The following is a 16978-nucleotide window of genomic DNA, read 5'->3' as shown; positions in this document are numbered from 1 at the left end:
ATCAGAGCCTCTGTAGTTCGGCTTACGCACGCCAAACAACACAAAACACACAAACAGACAAGGGTGGCCAACATGGAGCCCGACAACGGCCACTAGATGGAATTACGTCAGCATCCGAACCAAAACACACTCAAAACGGCAAACGTGGAGCCCGACTGCCAATCACTGGGCTTACGTCGGCATCCGAACCAAAACACACAATCAGATAACAAACAAACACAAACAAAAGAAAAAGGTTGCCCGGAGTGGTCTCGCACGACCACCTGCCTACATACCTCGTCTGGAACAAGGATCAGGGCGATGTAGTTCCCCTGAAAGGGAAAAAGATTTCAGCCAGAAACCGGGGGAAGACGCACTACCAGGGAGCTGGACTCGAGCCTAGTGTTGTCATGCATCGTTACCCTAAGTTCAGTTTTCTATCCTACTTGCATAAGCAAACCACTCCTATCCAGGAAAGAAGCAAGCATACAAGCATACAAAATAATTCAAGCATACATCAAATGAGAACAAGCATCTCAAACAGATATCCACATAGCACGCACTATAACCAAACAAGTGGCTCACACAATAGGTTTGATTGCCTCAGCAAGTCATCTGTACGGGCTGTGTTTGCTCTTAACCTTGCCATTACGAGGCTAAGGTGAAGCAGATGAAAAGGTGAAGTGAGGATCAGACCTCACAGCTCTTATCCCTGACCAGGGAGAGCTTCAGACAAATGAGCATGGGTCCAGAATAGGGGAACCCTTCTATACTCAGAGACTCTGACACAATGTGCACTGCACAAGATCTTGGGCTTGTGATCTCAATGCTACAACCATGTAATGGGAGCAAGGAGAAGACTCAACTGAATAGTGGGGGATAGATTGCATATCCCTACCTTCCACCAATTGCCTTGATTAAGGACTTTACCTGCTTAGGCACAATATTAAACAATCACAATCATCGCCTCTTAAGGAGGACTTCAGACATTTATTTGCCCGGCCAAATAACAGACCGGGTCTCCAGACTACATGAAGTTAGGAAGTTATACCTCGATGCAAGTTGCTTAAGCAAAGCAAAGCAAAAGTTCACAAGGAACTGAGCAACTAAAAGTACCTGGAAACAGTCAAACACAGTTAGTACTCAGACATACCAAAATAAACAGCAAGTATTAATCAGTCAGACTATACAAACTAATGCACAACAAAGGCAAGCTATGAGCTCAAGCCCAATCTTCACAACCTACAAAACAAAGTTATGTTAGTGTACAAACATCAAACAACATCAATTGAATTGACTTGGATCATTCTCCATAAACGTTGCACCTTTTCATCCTGAAACTCAATCAAATGTTAGAAACTAGACCACTAGGCCAAGCCTAGGGTCCAAAGGTGACAAAAATTCCTAAACAGCAAGGTATCTCTAACCAAACTCAAATTAATGTCAAACAAAAGCCAACACAATTAATCCCATGTCCATATCATTCATTATATTCATTCCATGCACAAAACAATTCAAACTAGTTCAAATGAAGCACCAAACATCCAAACAGAACTATTGCATTCAATTCCATATCAAAACAGTTCCAAAAATCCCCAAATAAATTATACCTAAACAGCACATGTTCAAGGTCTATCATGTCAAATTTTAGCTTAATTGGGCAAATGGAACCATGTCAATGAAAATCAACAAAAACAGACACAATTATATGCTCCAAATCACAACATCAGCACATGCAGCCACTTCAAAAATTCATAAATCCATGAAGACAATAAAGAAATGGATGAGACCAAAACAGGGATGTCATACAATGTGTCTATAACATTCCTACCAAATTTCATGATCATTCAATACCATATGAGCATTTCACAAAAGATCTACCAACATATGTCACATGACCTTGCACATTTGACCAACAGAGATGAAAAATAGCAATCAAATTGAAAATGCCACATAAAATTCCACAAAAAATTCACATAGCATCTTAACATGTTAATGAACATCCATGCAAAATTTCACATCATTCTAACAAGCCTAGGTCATTCAAATAAATCCAGCAAATTGACATAATGAGGTGTGACACCAATTGTCACACCTAAGTTCCAAAATTCATAACTCAATCACCAGGAATCAAAAATTCACAAAATGTACATGTAAATCATCATCAACCAGTCCACAATTACCATAAAAATTTTCAAGAATTTCTTTTATACTATGAGCATTTCACAATCAAAATGGTAGAATGTATCAAAATGTAGCACATGTGAAACAAACCTAGGTCAAACACAATTTCTACCATGCACAACTTCAACCAATAGGTCAAAAAAATTCTACAGTCAACAAGGAAGTCAACATAAAAATTCCTACATTTTTCTGATTTTTTATTGATTTTTTATGAATTTTCTAAAGTGTTAATGAATTTTTTAGAATTTTTTTGAGAATTAATATAATTAATTGAAAACACCAGTGGCAGAGTTGTAATTACGTGGCGCGGGAGCGGGAAACAGCGTATTTGAAAATTCAAACCAAATTATGGATCAAACACATCAATTTTCCAGAACTATCGTCTTCTTCATCCATCCACTCAAGAACACACAATCATCAAATCGTCACCAAAATGAACAAGTGAATATCCGTTGGACTCGTCTGAACATGTAGAATCTAAATATGAACTTATTTTAACCTAAATGTTCCACTATTTTCCAAATCGATCAACCTAGGGTTTGTTCTCAAAACTTCAAATCCAGATTTCATGCGCTACAGTTATCTATTTCTAAAACTAATCATATCACTGAACTCCACATGAAATGAACTTTAAAACGCACATAAGCTTCAAACAAATCATGAGATTCGAAAAATTGCAAAACCTGGAATGGCAGTGTCGTGTTGATGTTCTTTGCGCGTCTTGGCTTCAAACAGATGGAGAAGAATCCTCAGGAAGGTGAATGATGTGCTTGAATTCAATTGATGTTGCTTCTAATGCTCGAAATCTTGATTCACCATTGATGGAGCTTACATGTGCAGTCACGATTCAGAGCTTCTTTCCTTCCAAACTTCACAAACAGTTGATGAGGATGATGAAAGGAGATTGCAGCAAAAGGAAATTCGAAGATTGATCAAGAAATGAGAAAGTTCTTGCCAATTTTGTTCAATGTGTTCTTGAAGAATTTGAGAGAATTCCAAGAGTTTGAGATCTGATTTTGGGATTGTGAATTTTTCTGTTATGATTAGATTGTGATTAGGTTTATATATGATACCTTAATCCAAGCTTAAACATGTTAATTAACCAAATGCATTTGATTAGTGAAATGGCTAATTTTCAAGTAAGGGCAAAATTGCCATTTCCACATGCCAGCCCATTGCCACCTCATGGACAGCTCACACACTCTCTAAGTGACATGTGTGAGCTGTTGCAACTTGTTCCACTCTCATTGGATGTGTATTTTAGAAAATCACATGTGAATGGTTATGTGTCCATTTTTGCAATTTCATTTCACAAGTCAAATTCCAAATTACAAGTCTTTGGCATGCAATGATGATTCCAACAAATTTCAAATACCATTTATGAGGTGTTGCAAAAATCCCCACTCAAAAATTCCAATTATTTCACAAGTTGGACAATTTTGCCCCTGGTTCATTTAACTGTCCAGTTGAAATTTGACTTTTTGCATTGACCATTTTTGAGAAAATCCAATTATGCACCATGAAAGTACACGTCAAATGGAGTTTGTGCATATAAAGAACTTCCAATTTGGATGCTCCATGTGGAAGTTATGGCCTCCTGATTATGGGTCATTTCTGAAATTCACTGAGCCATAATTTCCGAACCATACCTGGGATTTTCAAGTTCTTGGACTTTTTGGAAAGGTGAGAACAAGACCTACAACTTTCATGTTGAACAATTTTTCATTTGAAGCTTCCTTGGACACGTGGCTTTGAGGTCAAAAACTTTCCATTTTTGGAAACTTTCATTACAAGTCACTTTCTATTTTTGGCAATTCTTGTCCTGACTTGATTTTCTTCATTTTTAAGCTTTGAGATGTCAAATAACACTTGTTCCAACATGAATGAAGTGTATCCAACTCATTTCCACCTCCAAATCCATCAAATCATGTACAGTTGACCACAGTTGACTTTTCCAACCGATAGATGAATTTGGCAATGCCTAGATCAATCTGAGCTCCAATCCCCTGATGAAATGGCTCAAGGGTGACACCCTAGTCTCAATAAGCTCAATATAATCATAGAATGAACCCCATGACCATCATAAGCCCCATCTCCTGACTATGCCCTGACTGGCCCAATGCAACTGATTAGGGTTGACCAGTGGTCAAAACCCTAATCTCAAGGAATCTGCTTCAATCACTTGATTCTTCTGATGATAACCAACCATGATGATGATGATGTATCATTGCAATCAAGATGAAGACCAACATCCTTTGAGAATCACAAAACCCTAATTCACAGCCCAATCCTCAGATGGCCAATGATCAGTCAATAAAACCCTAGCTTTGCTCTTTGACTTCCTCATCTTCTGACCAAGACTTGGGAGGATGACTTGCACAATGTAACCACATGATATGCAATATGCAATGCCTAATGACCTAAAAATGATATGTAATATGTTAATGCTAGTCCCAAGAGAGGAGGGCAAATTTTGAGGTGTTACACTAGTCCCAAGAGAGGAGGGCAAATTTTGAGGTGTTACAGCTGCCCCTATTCAATCCACTGTGAACCTGTCGATATGAATAGCCTCGGCTTTCAGATGATCAGGATGAAGAGTGATTGAATACCAAGAACAGACGAACAATTTGCACTCTGATGGGAAAATAATTAACAATGCCTGTCAGAATCGGCAAAGAAACACACTCGAAAGAAGAATCCGTCTGGAACGGAGAAAGTCGGCCTGATCACCGAAACAACAATGTCGACCTGGATACCAAAATAAATGGTAACACAGGGATAACCATGGCCTGAACACCACACATCCACTGGGGATTATTATCTCTTTTTTTTCTTTTTCTTGAACCCCGAAATATTTCTGATCTTTCTCTTTTTTTTATTTTATTTTCTTGAACCCCAAAATTTTCTTTTACACCAATGATCCCCAGATCACTGCATTTGAACCTCGTTCTCCTGTTTGCCAAATAATGAAACCCCATTCTCCAGTTGAACCTCAGTCGCCTGACGATAACTTGCGATCGCCATTATGAACCCCGATCTCCAGAAAACACCTCGTGTCTCCTTTTCTCCATTTGGACCCCGATCTCCAGAAAATGTATCAACATTTCCTTTTCTCCATTTGAACCCCGTTCTCCCATTTCTTGTGATAATTCCGCTGGCAACGTCGGAAATAACACCAAACACCACTCTGATGGCGACATATCAGAGGGTACACCTTCACAAAAGGAAGGTAACATGTGCATCTCTTCTTCAGAAGACACCCCTAACGACTTCCGTTGGTCCCTGCCAAAGTCTAAGGTGACACATGAACAGAAGATAATTCTAAGGACCCCCTCCCGGATATAATCTTCATCTCCAATCTCCATATGAGCCCCAGAAAATGCCTCAACACTTCCTTCTCTCCGTTTGAACCCCAATCTCCAAAAAATGTATCAACATTTTCTTTTCTCCATTTGAACCCCGTAATCGCGCTGATCGCGTAACGTCCTTTGATTTCACTTCCATCTCCGTCCGACGGAAAAAGTTTCATCCAGTATCACACTACTGGGGAACATTGCTGATTTGATATCAGGATGCTAAACTCCTCAGAGTAACCCCCTCACCATCCGGCGAAACAAAAACTTCAAGCGGTAACCACGGCTTGGATTGCGCTGATCGCATAATATTTCCCATCTCTGTCCGACGGAAAAAGTTTCATCCAGTATCGCACTACTGGGGAATTGCTTTGATTAGAAATCATGATGCTAGACTCCTCAGAGTAACACCTTCACCTCTGGGGTAAAATCACTTCTCAAACAGTAACCACGGCTTGAGACTAGCTTGAGCTTGCAATGATGCATGATTGATTTTTCTGCGTAATGCTCCATAATTACGGAAATGCTACGCGATTTATTTTTCTATGCAACATGCTATGCTTACTCTACATGATGAATGCATAAAAAAGGCATCCCCCTCAAGGGACTCTTCTGGGGAGCACGAGACACTCTGCTGAGGAACTCGCCAATACTCCGATTCCACCCTGTTGGGGAATAGCACTGTTGCTGGACAAAGGCAACCCTTGCTGGGGAAAACCTTCCTTTGCACCCAATCCGCTTGGGGATATTGCTGGGGATAAGAACCACCAACGCTCCGTGGGGATACAACAGTCTTGACTAGCCGGGGATATCAATCCCGACTCTACTTTGGGGAACCCTCACAGATACCTCCGCTGGGAAACAGCCACCTTCAGGCCTGGCGACTGGGGAATATTGATCCAAGACCTGCTGGGGATAACCATCTTGACCCTGCTAGGGAAACCACAGACCTTGAATCTGCTGGGGGGTTTGGTCGTCACGACTCTGCTTGGGGATATGCATCCCGACTCGTCTGGACCTTTGTATTCAATGTCCAATCCCAATGTCAGCTTTCCACTTTTGAGAGCTCCCAGACTCGTCTGGACTTTTCTGCTCCATCATCTTGTACTCCCAACCGCTTCGCGCTCGACGGCGAGCGAACTCCTGGGGACTATACAGATTTTTCAATCTTCTGACTTTGAAGAGTCTTCTTGATTAATTTCCAAGGATCGTCGTACGTCTCCTCGTCTCTTTTTCACCATTCTTCTGTTCATTCGTCCCTGATTGGACTCCATGGGGATTTGTTTTTGTCAAAGCTTCCACATCACAACCTGCAAGTGAGTGAAAATACCTAACAGTACCTGCAAAACAGATCGTTAGATAAAACCGTGCCCCAGGCGTGTCAAGATCTCAACACTTGGGTCACTCAACATTCCGAATAAGATTTCAAGCTTTCAATCTTATAAACATGCACTGGAAGGGACCTGTATGTCTTAAAATGCAAAATTCTTTATCACAAACAATTGGATGTTTTTGCAATCAAAGCGGTAATGAGAACAAAAACAAAATTATTTGACTGAATATGCATTTTATTGATTGAAAAGTGTGGCTCAAATTGAGCAATACAAAGGAAGCAATTCCTGAAAAGAGGTAATCGCACAAAAGGAAAAATCTATCCTAATGGCAATGTGAAACCCGTGATCTCATCGAGTTCCAACTCGATTACACCCCATATGTCCTCAGACTCTCCGTGCTTTTTGCCTTCTGAACAAGACGATTCTGACTGATCCCTACCAGGTATTATCCATGTGTCATAACCAAAGCGCAAACGATCATGCCGGACGCAGTTGTTCGTTTCAATCCCTCTTTTGCCTGGACCGCCCTTTCGGGTTTTTAGTCCACCGGGATACCCCTTTTTGCCCAAGTCGCCTTTTCAGGTTTTCGACTTGCCGGGTGTACAACTTTTCATTTTTATCCCTAATTTTTGCCCGAACCTTTTCTTTCTGTTTTTTGGTTCGCCGGGATGCCCATTTTTGCCTGGACTATTTTATTCTTTTCGTCCAGTGGGTCTTTTTATACGAAGTATTTTTTAACTGCGTCCGCATTCACAGGGGATGGAAAATCCTCGCCATCCATGGTCGTCAACAACAAGGCTCCGCCAGAGAAAACCTTCTTGACCACGAATGGACCTTCATAATTAGGTGTCCATTTGCCCCTACGATCGTTTTGAGGAGGAAGGATCCTTTTCAGCACCATATCACCCACGTGATATACCCGAGGTCGTATCTTTCGGTCAAAAGCACGCTTCATCCTTTGCTGGTACAGCTGCCCATGGCAGATGGCTGCCAGCCTTTTCTCCTCTATCAGGCTCAACTCTTCGTACCGGGTCCTTACCCATTCAGCCTCTTGTAATTTCACGTCCATCAGGACTCTCAAAGAGGGAATCTGAACCTCAACCTGTAATACGACTTCCATCCCATATACCAATGAGAAAGGAGTTGCCCCAGTAGATGTACGTACCGACGTTCGATACCCATGCAGAGCAAACGGCAACATCTCATGCCAGTCTTTATAGGTTACCACTATTTTTTGCACCATCTTCTTAATATTCTTGTTGGCTGCCTCAACCGCCCCATTCATCTTCGGACGATAAGGAGAAGAATTGTGATGTTCAATCTTGAATTCCCGGCACAGCTCTGCCATCATCTTATTGTTCAAATTAGAACCATTATCAGTAATGATTCTCTCGGGAACCCCATATCGGCAAATGATGTCTCTCTTGAGAAACCTGGCAACGACCTGCTTCGTCACGTTCGTATAAGAGGCTGCTTCTACCCACTTGGTGAAGTAATCAATAGCCACTAATATGAACCGATACCCATTCGAAGCTGTAGGCTCAATCTTTCCGATCATATCAATGCCCCACATAGCAAACGGCCATGGAGACGACATTAAGCTCAACGGATTTGGAGGCACGTGCACCTTGTCAGCATAAATCTGGCATTTATGACACTTCCGCACGAAGTTAAAACATTGGGCCTCCATTGTCATCCAATAATAACCTGCCCTTAGCAGCTTCTTCACCATTGCATTCCCACTGGCATGGGTACCGAACGATCCTTCGTGAACCTCTTTCATCAATTGGCTTGCTTCTCTATCATCAACACATCTGAGCAAGACCCAATCAAAATTCCGCTTGTACAAAACCCCATCTTTATTCAAGTAGAACACCATGGCCAACCTCCGCAGAGTCTTTCGGTCCTTCTTAGATGCTCCCTCAGGATACTCTTGCGTCTCCAGATAGCGCTTGATATCGTAATACCACGGCTTCTCATCATCAGGCGTTGTATCAACAGCAAACACATAAGCCGGTCTATCCAGACGACCTACTTCAACACTGGGGAACTGATTCCACCACTGCACCTTAATCAAGGCGGCCAGGGTAGCCAAAGCATCTGCCAAAGGATTCTCCTCTCTAGGCACATGATGCATCTTCACCTTGGTGAAAAACGTCAACAATCTCCTCGTATAATCCCGATATGGAACTAAATGAGATTGATGCGTATACCATTTCCCGTTAACCTGATTTACAACCAGAGCTGAATCTCCATATATGACAAGGTTCTTGATCCTTAAATCAATCGCCCCTTCAATCCCCAATATGCAAGCTTCATATTCAGCCACGTTGTTGGTGCACTCAAATGTTAGCCGGGCAGCAAAAGGAATGTGGGATCCTTTCGGCGTAACCAAAACAGCACCAACACCGCTTCCATTCACGTTAACGGCCCCATCAAACATCAGAATCCATTCGGATTCAGGGTCAGGCCCCTCCTCCGGGATTGGTTCCTCACAATCTTTCGATTTGAGAAACATGATGTCCTCATCAGGGAATTCAAACTTCATCGGTTGATAATCATCAATGGGTAGCTGAGCGAGGTAATCAGACAATACACTCCCCTTGATTGCCTTCTGAGATGTATACTGTATATCATATTCTGTCAAAATCATTTGCCACCTCGCAACCCGTCCGGTCAATGCTGGCTTCTCAAAAATGTACTTGATTGGATCCATCTTGGAAATCAACAAAGTGGTATGAACCAGCATATACTGCCTTAGTCGGCGAGCAGCCCAGACCAAAGCACAACAAGTTTTCTCGAGCAGTGAATATCTTGTTTCACAGTCGGTAAACTTTTTGCTAAGGTAGTATATGGCATGCTCTTTTCGACCAGACTCGTCATGCTTCCCCAATACACACCCCATAGACCCCTCGAGGACCGTCAGGTACAAAATTAACGGTCTTCCCTCCACAGGAGGCATCAGAATCGGAGGCTCCTGCAAATACTCTTTTATTTTTTCAAATGCCGCTTGGCAATCATTATTCCACCTGACCGTTTGATCTTTTCTCAACAACTTGAAAATTGGTTCACACGTGGCTGTTAGATGAGATATGAACCGTGAAATGTAGTTCAATCTACCTAAGAAACCACGAACTTCTTTCTCTGTTCTCGGTTCAGGCATTTCTTTTATCGCTTTTACTTTTGCAGGATCAACCTCGATTCCTTTCTCACTTACAATGAACCCCAGCAATTTAGCGGACCGCACTCCAAAAGTGCACTTGTTCGGATTCAACCTCAGTCTGAACTGTCTCAGCCGGTCAAACAACTTGGCCAGATCTACCAAATGCCCCTCTTCTGTCTGGGACTTTGCTATCATGTCATCAACATAGCATTCGATTTCATGATGAATCATATCATGAAACAAAGTCACCATGGCCCTCTGATAAGTAGCACCGGCGTTCTTGAGACCAAATGGCATCACCTTGTAACAAAAAGTGCCCCACGGTGTAATGAACGTTGTTTTCTCCATATCCTCTGGCGACATTTTAATTTGATTATAGCCAGAAAAGCCATCCATGAAGGAAAACACCGAGAATTGAGCTGTATTATCTACCAACACGTCGATGTGAGGTAGTGGAAAATCATCTTTCGGACTAGCTCTGTTCAGATCTCGGTAGTCCACACACATTCTCACCTTCCCATCTTTCTTCGGGACTGGCACAATGTTCGCGACCCAAGGCGGATAATTAGTGACAGCAAGGAAACCAGCATCCCACTGCTTCTACACTTCCTCTTTAATTTTCATTGCCATGTCAGGTCGAGTTCTGCGCAATTTCTGCTTCACTGGAGGACAATCTGCTCTCAACGGTAGCTTGTGCATAACAATATCGGTATCCAACCCTGGCATATCTTGACAAGACCAAGCAAAGATATCGACATACTCTTTCAACAATGCCACCAGTCTGCTCTTGACACTTTCCTCCAAAGCAGCCCCGATTTTCACTTCTTTTTTGACCTCGTCGGTACCCAGATTCACTGTTTCAATCTGCTCTTCGTGCAGCTGAATCACCTTCTCCTCTTGTTTTAACAACCTGGCTAATTCCCCTGGCAGTTCACAATCTTCTTCGTCTTCTTCTTCAGCAAGATAGATTGGATTGTCGAAGTCATACGAGGGTGTAACAGGATTGTTATCAATGAGATCCGGAGAAGAATCGCATCTGCATGAATGTTGATTCATGCATTGCTTAGAACCGGTGTGAGACAAATTGAAAAGAGAAATGAAAAACATTGCCATTTTTATTTTGTTTTTATTTTTAAACTGCAAAAATAAACGAAAAACAGGGAACACCGCTTTTCAATTGAAAAACATCCTTTTATTGATGATGCAAAACTTGCAAAATTAAACATGAGGTGGCCCTTACAATGAACCATTGCGTGTCGGGCAACACGCAAGGCTTTCATGCATATAAAATCAAAACAGGAAAAATATTACTCTTCCAGCAGAGTGACCCGGATGATCTTTTCAGCCTTCCAGTTCTGGACTCCCATCCCTGGTGCGCACGGCTTTATCCACCGGTCCATTTCGCAGTCGCTATCAGCTTCATCACCCATCATGCAGATGTGATCCGGATCCAGCATTCCGGCACTAGTGAAGGTTACTGACGTACGACGTCCTCTTCCTTGTCCTGAGCCTCGGCCCGGCTGGTACCCCACTCCGAAGCGGTCTTTCTTTGCAGAGATATCCATCATCCTGCCCCAACCAGGAGCCTCTCCATTCTTCACCACCTCAGCGGCCTGTTTGTACGAAGCAATGGACGGTTTCTCCTCTTCTTTTGCAAACAAAGCATTCTCCACCTTAACGGTTTCGAAAGCTTGACTCGGCGTCTCCCAGATCTCGCCGTCCATCTCAACGTACTTGAATGAGGACAGGTGGCTGACAAAGATGTCCTCTTCTCCGCACACAGTGACGACTTGGCCTTCCCAAATATACTTCCGTTTTTGGTGTAAAGTCGAAGTTACTGCCCCAGCAACATGGATCCACGGCCTACCCAACAGGCAACTGTATGCCGGCTGAATATCCATGACGTAGAAAGTCGACTTGAACACCTCTGGGCCTATCTTCACTGGCAACTCAACCTCTCCAAATACGGCCCGCTTCGATCCGTCAAACGCCCGTACTATCAAATCAGTCGGGGTTAAAATCAGCCCGTCACAATTAAGCTTCGCCAGAGCCTTCTTCGGCAACACATTCAAAGAGGAGCCGGTATCAACCAGCACATGCGAAAGCACGGCTCCTTTACATTCCATCGCAATGTGTAACGCCCGATTATGATTTCTCCCATCCACAGTTAGGTCCATGTCTGTAAAACCCAGCCCATGGCTGGCATGCACATTAGACACGACCGTCTCCAACTGATTAATTGTTATCTCCTGAGGAACATAGGCCTTCTTCAAGATCTTCAATAGAGCCTCTCTATGCCCCTCAAAGCTTAACAACAACGATAGGATTAATATTTTGGAGGGAGTCTGCTGCAGATGGTCAACCAGTTTGTACTCAGACTTCTTGATGATTCTTAAAAATTCTTCCGCATCATCATCAAGTTTCTCTTCCGACCCAACCGGCACCGGTGTCACCACTGGAGTACCATCACTCACCACTGCTTTCCCTTTTGCCCTGGCTAAAGCCTCGGCCTTTTCTTTTTTCTCTTTTTCTCCTTCTCCTCCCCTCAAGGCATCCGGTGCAAACAGTCTTCCACTGCGAGTGAAACCGCTGGGACCGGCATTATCCACCTTTGAACCGGTGGTTTCACTGGCAGTTTGGTCTTCTACCTTCTCCCCATTGCAGTAGACCTCTCCACCATAATGCCATGGCACGACATCATCTTTGTCATACGGAATCGGTCCAGGTACCGTGATGGTAACTAGAGCCGCCTCAGCAAGAGTTGACAAATCCACCGGATCAAAGTAAATCGTTATGGTGGAGACTTCATCTTTCCCCTCATCAGCCTTCTCAACCAGAATACTTCCATCGTCCATCAAACCCTGGACAGTCTTCCTCAACAATGAACACCCGTTGACAGAAACAGTGCACTCAGCACAATCATCATTACAGCCCGGGTAGACCCCATTCAACATCGACTGCCTCTTGACCTCAGCCAGAGGAGTCTTCAACTGATCAACCCTCAACAACCCAATTCGGCCCTCCTCAGAGATAACATTCACCCTCCTTTGACCATGCGCGGGCATGGGATTAGCATTGACGTTGGGAGATGGTGCGAAGTTGATTGCTTTCGAATCCACCAGGTCTTGAACTACGTGCTTAAAAGCTTTGCAGTTCTCTATGTTATGTCCGGGAGCACCCGAATGGAATTCGCATTTGGCATTTTCATCATAGTTGGCTGACCTTTGATCAGGTCTCAAAGGTGTCAGCGTTCTCAACTGTACTAACCCCAAATCCATCAACTTTTTCAACAGAAAAGAATAAGTCACCGGTGGCCTGTCAAACTGCCGGTCGTTCATTCTTCCCCTGACTTGGTAACCAGCCCTCTGTGGCCTCTGTTGAAATGGTTGTCTCTGCTGTTGCGGTTGTTGCTGTTGCTGTTGTTGGGCAGACTGATGTTCAGCAGGAATAGTTACCGCAGCAGTGTGCTGGAAGTAACGATCCCTACTGGGTCCTCTCTGAGCATACACAGCGCTCGTATCTCCCTCCTTCTTCCTCTGACCATTCCCAAAAGGTTTCTTCGACCCTGACGACGAAGCTGTACCTCCTTGAATCTTTCCAAGCTTCAACCAGCTCTCAATTCTCTCCCTAGCCACTACTATATCAGAAAAGTTGGTCACCGGACAACCAACCATCCTCTCAGCATAAGCCCCCTGCAGGGTCCCCATAAAGAGATCAGACATCTCCCTGTCAACAAGTGGAGGTTGCACTCTGGCAGCCAACTCCCTCCACCTTTGGGCGTATTCTTTAAACCCCTCATTATTTTTTTGAGACATACCCTGCAGCTGGGTACGACTCGGGGCCATATCAGCATTGAACTGATACTATTTAAAGAAGGCGTCCCCAAGATCTTGCCAGTTCTTGATATCTGAGGACTTGAGCTTGGTGTACCATTCTAGTGAGCCTCCGGACAGACTGTCCTGGAAGAAATACATCCACAGCTTTTGGTCCATAGTGTAAGCCGAGATCTTACGGACAAAGGCCTGAAGATGAGTCTCAGGGCAGGAACTCCCATTGTATCTGTCAAATGCGGGCGCTTTGAACTTTTGTGGGATCACAATCCCCTCTACCAGCCCCATATTCGACATATTGACCACCTCAGGAGTGGCATAACTTTCCAAGGCTCTGATCTTCTCAGCCAGCAACTGAATCTCTTTGTTCTGCGGTGGGGCACCATACTGACCAAAAGGTTCATTGTGCATGGAGAACTGATCAGCCTCTCGGTCTTCCTCTCTGTCGTCCTCAACCCCGAAGAAAGGCGGGAAAAGACTGTCCTTCAGATTCTGACCCGGTTGACCACCCGCAGTGCCAAAACCAGCGGCGTTATTCACCATACCCACGGTTGTCCTCTTACCACTGTCTCTAGAACCACCCAGCCCCTGGTTGGAGACACCATCCAGGTTGACACCACTATTTGCCGCTGAAGCCCGCTCGAGCTTCTCGACTTTATCAGCCAAAGCTTTTTGACCAACTGCAAAGCCTTGCATGATGTTGATCAGCTCGGTCATCTTGTCCTTCAGCTCAAGAATATCAGAATTTGGAAGATCCATCAGTCTGGGAGTATTGCGTCGCGTGAAGTATCTGTGAGGACGGGTTGAGTGCAAAGGTACAGTTCTGCGAGCACGAGCAATGATTCCTGAAACAATCAAGCACGTTAGAACTGATACCTGCAAAATAAAACACAAGTTATTATGATCATGCATGAATGCAGTGTTTATCCACATGAGGAACACTTTGTCTCTTGATCCTGGCTTCATTGAGACAAATAATAATCCGGCATCAATATCCTGGCATTCAGCATTTGATTTCATCGTACAGATCAGAGATATATGATTTAGCAAAATACCCCCAACCATGTGTGTGCTTGTGTGAGTGCATACGGGAAAGCAAATAAAGCTTGAAGATCGATCACTGAATGAAAATAACCATCACCTAGCAAAATGCACAATAAGTGCCATAGTCATACATCAAATCAGATACAAATCTCCAGAATCGGGAAAGAAATACAAGCAAAATGAATTCCGTAAACAGGCCTGACGGTAATCCACACAAATGATAAAGCTAGCCTGATGAGGGTCCCACAGAAGGCCCTATATCATCAACCATCTTCGCGAACTCTGCGGCGAACCTGAGCTCGGTGTTCTCCTGCTGTAATCTCCCCACCTCTTTCTGGTGAATCTTCATCTGCCTGAAGTAATAATCCCTCTCAACCATATAATGATCTCTCTCGGCGATACAATGATCTCTCTCGGCGATGATCTTCACGCTCTCTGATTCCTTAACCTTCAGTTTTGCCTCCCACTCAGCAATGAGAACTCGGACTCTGTCGTCCCTCTGATCCCTCACGAGAATTTGCCTCCTCTTCTGATCTTCAATGACCTTTGCAGCTCTGGCTAGCTTCTCCTTAGTGATGTCGTGCTCTCTGGTAGATGATGCTAAGGCTTGGCTAACCTTCCCATAATAGGCAGTATCCATCTCAAAACGCTTAGCTTCCAAGGCATGTCGCTTGTCTTGATCTTCCATCTTCGCTTTGATCTCCTGGTAGGCCATCTGAACCCGAGCAACACTCATCTCCAATTCAACTTTCTCTGCAAGCAACTGATCTCGGGCTCTCTTCATCTCGAGGAATTCTTCCATATTGACGGAAGAACGCGGACCCTCAATCATAGGACACCAAGGATCAACTCCTGGAAATGGTAGATGTGTGACCTCAATCCTCTTCCTCAACCAATCATCAAATAGAGGAAAATACCGACAGTTGACCTTGCCAAACGGAACCTTGCCCTTTCTTTGAATGTTACGCCATGACCCAGACACCTGCATCAGCTTGGCCTGATTGCCCTCAATCGGGAAGTAAAAGGACTCCTGAGTCTCACACTCAAGAGGAGGAACTTCCATAGCGAACCCCATCTGTCTCCTAAGAAGCATTGGGTTGTAATTAATGCAACCCTGAACTCCTATGAGAGGCACATTGGGAAAATCCCCGCAGCTGTATATAAAATTCCGTCCAACCATACCATTATGTGTCCATGCTATATCGGCAGCCCGCAAACCCATCAATCTGACCGACCACTTAACCGTAGGATCAAGATGAGCAAAAGCACCTCGGGAAGGCAAATACCCCATAAACCATCTGAACAGCATCTGAGCACAGCACCGGATCAAACCCCCACGCCTCTTCTCGTTCCTGTTATGAACCGAGTAGTAAACGTCCCCGATCAAAGTAGGAATAGGGTTTCTCTGCATGAACAATCTGATAGCATTATGGTCGACAAAGCTCTTCTGGTTAGGAAACAGAATAATCCCATAAATGCTCACAGCAATCAAAGCACAAACCGTCTTCCAGTTACCCACTGCAGCATGTTCCTTGGCTTTAGCCTCCAAGAAACTCAAATGAAAACCGGGTAATTTTCCTTTCTCCTTCAAACCCTCCTTGATCATCTCCGGACTTAAATAAAGAGCACGGGAAATCCCAAGGACGTCAGGCTCTCTCCTAATAGCACAGAAAGGAATCTGATCACGGATCTGCATACCCAGAATACTAGCATAGTCCTCCATCAGAGGTCCCAACAAATAATCCGGAAACACAAAACATCTCAGCCCCGGGTCATAGAACTGGAGAAGAGTATGAATGGCGCTCCTGTCACTGTCAGTGAGTCTGAAAACCATCTTCAGGATACTACCGTATGACTCTCTAAACATCCCCACATGGTCGGGTGTAATCAAGGCTATCATATCTCTCAACTCATCAATCTCTGGATTGAAGAAGCTGTAAACAACATCGTCCTTCAAACCGGTCCTCATCTCTGAGCAGAAATCTCTCAACCAGGATCTCGATCAAAATGTCCCTGCATATGGATAAACATGTGTTAGATGCAGGTAAATGCAAAATGTAATGATGCTGATGAATGAATGCAATGCATAGT

Source organism: Lathyrus oleraceus, chromosome 1 (genome assembly GCF_024323335.1).
Source record: "Lathyrus oleraceus cultivar Zhongwan6 chromosome 1, CAAS_Psat_ZW6_1.0, whole genome shotgun sequence".
Classification (NCBI taxonomy): Eukaryota; Viridiplantae; Streptophyta; class Magnoliopsida; order Fabales; family Fabaceae; genus Lathyrus; species Lathyrus oleraceus.
Note: the sequence above shows the minus strand (reverse complement) of the source record.